The following is a 6129-nucleotide window of genomic DNA, read 5'->3' on the forward strand; positions in this document are numbered from 1 at the left end:
GTCTCGCTGCCCAGGCGGGTCTCGAACCCGCGGGCTCAGGCAATTCACTCACCTCAGCCAACTCCTTGCATTTTATAGTTGGCTGGGACCTAAGTGATAAATCAGTTGTTCAATGAATATTTGAGTGCTGATCAGGGGTTGTTAGGTGCTGAGGACATATAAACCTTACAGGAGTTCACAGGCTAGCAGCAGAGACAAGACATGTTAAGCCTATAATCAGCGTACAAAAAAAGTACTTTAATAAATAATAGGAATAATCCCCTTATGTAGCTTAAGCCTTCGGTATAATCCTTCCCATGAGACCCCACCCAGGCCAAAGATTGGGTATTCCCATACCCAACTACCTTGTGGTTTTTATCCCTAAGGAGGACAGCCACTCTCCTGACACAGGTTTTTTCCTTGCTGCTTTGCTGCTCAAACTGGTTGGCACCTCAAACTAAACTTAGGCTCAGATATTTAGTTCTCAATCCCAGCTGCTCCCCTTCAACACCTGAATCTTCATCAGGCCCTGAGCTCACTTTTTGTGGTTGTCGTGTTCAGTTCTTTAGATCAAAAGTTACTTAGATTAGTTTGTATTTTTGAGACTCTTCAGGAGTTGCAGAGGGAAGAAGGTAGGAAGGATTAAAACGGCGGAGCTTTTGGGAGTGATGGTTTTATTCATTATCTTGTGTAATGGCTTTATGGGCGTATACATATAACAACACATCAAACTGTATACTTTAAACATAACTGTTACAATATAAATAAAAATAAACTGCAGTTTATTGTATGTCAACTATACCTCAATAAAGCTGTAAACATTTCAAGGAAAGTCGACCTCCCTTGATTCCATGAAGAAGGACTCTCCTTTAAAAGTTAATTTGAAGGCCGGGCTCGGTGGCTCAGCCTGTAATCCTGCGCTTTGGGAGGCTGAGGTGAGTGGATTGCCTGAGCCCGCAGGTTCGAGACCCGCCTGGGCAACTTGGCGAGACCTCGTCTCTACAATAAATAAATAAAAAAAAAATTAGCCGGGCGTGGCAGCGCACGCCTGTAGTTCCAGCTTCTTGGAAGGCTGAGGCAGAAGGATTGCCGTAGCCCAGCAGGTCGAGGCTGCAGTGACTGGGAGTGTGCCACTGCACTCCAGTCTGGGTGACGGAGTGAGACTCCAACTCAAAAAAATAAATAAATAAAAAATAAAAGTTAATTTGAAGTTACTGGAGTCATTGAAAGATCATAAAAAAGTAAAAATAAATTGGAAAAAAAGTTAATTTGCGGTCATAAGTTCTAGCATCACTATAGAAAACTGGGAACCAGAGCACGTAAATCACATCCTGCATGCAAGCTCCATGAGGATACTAGCCTTTTTTGTGCTGTTTGTACTCTATCCCCAGGGCTCCTTAAATATCTGTATAATAAGTTGATGTTACCAAAAGAGGGAAAACTGCAAATCAGAAAAAGTTCTAGATTGAAGGCATTCAAAGACAGTCTGGGCATAGTGGCTCAAGCCTTTAGTCCCAGCTACTTGGGAGGTTGAGGAAGGAGGATCACTTTAGCCCAGGAGTTAGAGACTACACAGAGCTGTGATTGTGCCACTGCATTCCAGTCTGGGTGACAGAGTGAGACCTTGGCTCCAAAAACAAAAAAATAAAATAAAAGACAGCTTGAACCCATTCATGGCCCACCAACCTTCACCTGCTGATATCCACATACTCCTACATCTGAAGCCTAAAGAATGAAGGGGAAATGAAGTAGCGTTGCCAGAACACAGGGCTCTCCTGGGGTCCTGTGGCTCACCACACAGAAATTCAGTTGCTGAGATGAATATAGCCAGGGTAGAAGACTTTTTATTGGTTGATATCAGCCAAGGAGAACAGGAAATTTCTTCTCAAATCTATCTCTCCATCTCTTGAATTCAGGGGTTATAGAGCAGCAGTCCCCAACGTTTTTGGCATCAGAGACCAGTTTCATGGAAGACAATTTTTCCAACACCATGGAGGGTGTTGGTCTCAGGATGATTCAAGTGCATTACATTTATTGTACACGTTATTTCTATTATTATTACAGTGTAATATATGAGAATCTAATGCTGTCACTAATCTGACATGAAGCAGAGCTCAGGCAGTAATGCAAGCTATGAGGCGTGGCTGTAAATACAGATGAAGATTCATTCCTCACCCACCACTCACCTCCTGCTATGCGGCCCAGTTCCTAACAGGCCATAGACCATACCAGTACCTGGAGGTTAGGGACCCCTGTTATAAAGTAGGGCAGGAATGTAGAAAACAGGAATTAGGAAGTGGTAAGGAAGAGGAGTTGGTTAACAGGAAGGGTCTGGCATCTCATTGTCTGGAGGAGGTGATCTGGTGAATTCAATTCCTTGATATTCTAGGCCTGAGGGGTGGTTTCCAGAGAAAGGAACTCAAATAAGATAAGTGTAAGTTTCAAGCATTAAGATCGGCAGGGTCCTGTTCTCACTCATAAGTGTACCCTGAACATTTATTATAATACTACATGAAAGGGATTGGCAGTAACAGGTCACTGCCAGGGGAGAGAGGGATGGGGGAGCAATTAATACTAATAAGGGGTACCTGATCCCAAACCAGGTGAAGTGAGGACCAATGGGGGGCCCAAATTTCACCTGTATGATGACCACTTATGTACCTAACCCTGAATTATACCCCACATCTTTAAAATTTAAAAAGTAGGGCAACCCTTTCGTGTTCCCTCCCACTCTTGGAGCTTTTCTGATCTCTCAACAAATCCTTTAAAAAAAAATTTTTTTTTAAGTAAAAATAAAATAAAGTCAGTAAAAGACAACAACAACAAAACCTGGAGGGTCAATTTCCATGTTTATTCAAAAGCTGTAACTACTAGTTCTGGGGGAGGTTGAGCTAGTTTCTGCAGGAATAATAAGTTCTTACAATGTGTATAGGTGGGGGGGGTACACTTAAACCCCAGACTTCTTGGCCACTGTGCAATGCATCCAGGTAGCCAAAAACTATTTGTATCCCCTAAAGCTATTGAGGAGCAGTGGCTCACGCCTATAATCCCAGCACTTTGGGAGGCTGAGGTGAGAGAATTGCCTGAGCACATGGGTTCGAGACCAGCCTGGGCAACTTGGAAAAACCTCAACTCTACAATAAATAAAAAAAAATTAGCCGGGTGTGATGGCACATGCCTGTAGTTCCAGCTACTTGGAAGGCTGAGACGAAAGGATCACCTGACCCCAGCAGGTCAAGGCTGTGGTGGCCCTGAGTGTTCCACTGACCTCCAGCCTGGGTGACAGAGTAGGACTACAACTCAAAAAAAGAAAAGAAAAGAAAAAAAAAGTCCCTACTGAAAAGTCCTGTTAAACAGACAGCCCGGGAGGAATAAAGGGTAACATTATGATTAGTGTTACTTTGGGGAAAAAAAATTTATCAAGGAAAATTTCAGGGCTTAGGTTTGTTGGGTAAGTTTATGGAGCTGTATGGAGGAAGATTAGGAAAACCAGGGGCTGGGGACGGTTCCACTCCTGTGTTAACATTAACATCACTCACCACTCCCACAGCTCAGCACATCCTGGGATCAGCTTCCAGGAGCGCCGGAGGGAGCCAAAGGCCTGTCTTCTATTACCAAAGCTGTTTCCTGACTCATACTTGAGCTTAGCCAAACGATCTCCCCCTCTCTGGACCCTTCTCTCTGCAGTTTCTTCATTTTTCCTACAAGCCCTATATAATAAGGATTATAAAAATCCTTTAATATTCTTTGGTAACAGAGAGAGAAGGCAAGGAGAGGTTCTGTTCTCCTAGAAATGACTCAGACCCTTTCAGTGCTCTTGAGGAGCTGCACTCCTTTCTCGCCTTCTCCATCAATCTGTCCTCTCTCCATTCTCTCAGCCTTAAAGCAGTCTTGTGTCCATCCACACAAACCCCAAAGCAACCCTGCGCTTTCTCTAGGCTTCTCTATGATCTGATCTACATACCTCAGGTGCTCTTGTTCCCCACTCTGCCAAACTTCGGCAGCCTCTGCAGCCATTGTGTAACCCGTCTTCCTCGACAGCCCCTCCCCATTATTTTCTCTCAACCAAGTCTCTTCACTGCCAAACTGCTGCTGTCTGACCCAGCGTAACCCAGCAAAGGGCGGGCTGAAAGAAGGAATGGGGAGGGATCGGCCTGTGGGCCAGTGAACCACAATTCCAGATTTTGAAGGAACGCATTGCCTCATTCTCACCTAGGTCTGGCTGATGGAGTGTGCAGGAAGGGGAGGAGACACAAGGGAAGTGGCCAAAAAAGATACATTTTTTCAATTTGAGAACAGAACCAGATGGAAGAAGCAAACTCTGGGTATCCATTCTTTTCCCAGAAATCAGACTTTTCATCCCTCTTTGCAACTGGGACAAATTGGAGCAGTAACTACATGAGACCACCTGTGTCAAATCTAAACACATCGTTTAACACATGATAGAATATTTTAGATTGCACATCTCGAAGCAAAAAATCCAGGTCTTTCAATCTTCCCTTCTCCAAAAACAAAACAGATAAAATCATAGATTCAAGAGTCCCAAGGTAAAGAAAAAAGATTAGAGTTGTGTTGAGGCCAGGCAACATAATGAGACCTTGTCTCTAAAAAAAAAAAAAAAAAAAAAATAGCCAGTTGTGGTACCTATAGTCCTAAGCTACTCAGGAGGCTGAGATGGGAAGATCACTTGAATCCAGGAGGCCAAGGTTGCAGTAAGCCGGGATCACGCCACTGCACTCCAGCCTGGGCAACAGAGAGAGACCCTGTCTCAAAAATAATAATAATAGGGTTGCATTGATAAGAGATTTGAGAAAACGGAAAGGAAGAACTGTCAATCCCTATAGTCACTGAGGTCTGTTTTTCAAACTACGGGTCTTGACCCATTAGTGAATGAGTTTTAGTGGCACATAACAGCAAATAATAGAAGAGAAGTAGTAAGGGTATTATTTCAACTATGTACATAAGACGTAAAATGTATTTCTTACTAGGGATCATAAAGTTTGACAGCTGCTCACTTATATATAGGTCATTTGTGGTCAAAGAGAACTGGGGTAATTGCCAAAACTTGAAAGCAACTAAGAAGTCCTTCAGGATGTGAATAAATAAACAAAGTGTGGCACATCTAGACAATGGAATGCTATTCAGTGCTAAAAAGAAATGAGCTATCAATCCATGAAAAGACTTGAAGGAAATGTAAATGCATATTACTAAGTCAAATAACCCATTCTGAAAAGGCTACATACTATATGACATTCTAAAAAAGGCAAAACTATGGACAGAGTAAAAAAGATCTGTGGTTGCCAGGTGTTGGGAGAAGGAAGGAACGAACGGACAGAGCACAGAGGATTCTTAGGGCAGTGAAACTACTCTGTATGATAATATAATATAATGGCGGATGCATGCCATTATGAATCTGTCCAAACTTGTAGAATACAAAACACCAAGAACCTTTGGTGATGTAAAATATGGATTCTGGGTGATAATAAAGTGTTAATGTAGTTTTATTGATTATAACAAATGTACCCTTCTGGTGTGGGTGTTGATAATGGGGGATGCTATGCATATGTGGGGGCAGGGGAGAGATGGGAAATCTCTATACCGTCTGCTCAATTTTGCTGTGAACCTAAAACTGCTCTAAAAAAAAAATAGGCTGAAGCAGAAAGATCGCCTGAGCCCAGCGGGTCGATACTGGGGTAGCCATGAACGGGCCACTGCACTCCAGCTTGGGCGATGGAATAAGACTCCAGCTCAAAAAAATTAATTAGTTATTTTTAAATGTCTAATTTTTAAAACAGTTTTAAGCCGGGCTTGGTGGCTCAGCCTGTAATCCTGCGCCTTTGAGAGGCTGAGGGGAGTGGATTGCCTGAGCCCGCGGGTTCGAGACCCGCCTGGACAGCGAGACCTCATCTCTACAATAAATCAAAAAATCAGCTGGGCCTGATAGCGCATGCCTGTAATTCCGGCTACTTGGAAGGCTGAGGCGGAAGGATCGCCTGAGCCCAGCAGGTCGAGGCTGCGGTGGCTGGGAGCGGCCACTGCACTCCAGTCTGGGCTGAGACTCCAACTCAAAAAAAAAAAAAAAAAGTTTTAAAGAACAAAGGAATGAAAAATATTCCTTTCCCCATTCGCCTTTAGAAAGGAAAAATAAAA

Source organism: Carlito syrichta, unplaced genomic scaffold (assembly GCF_000164805.1).
Source record: "Carlito syrichta isolate Samal-C Ts95f unplaced genomic scaffold, Tarsius_syrichta-2.0.1 Scaffold308835, whole genome shotgun sequence".
Classification (NCBI taxonomy): domain Eukaryota; kingdom Metazoa; phylum Chordata; class Mammalia; order Primates; family Tarsiidae; genus Carlito; species Carlito syrichta.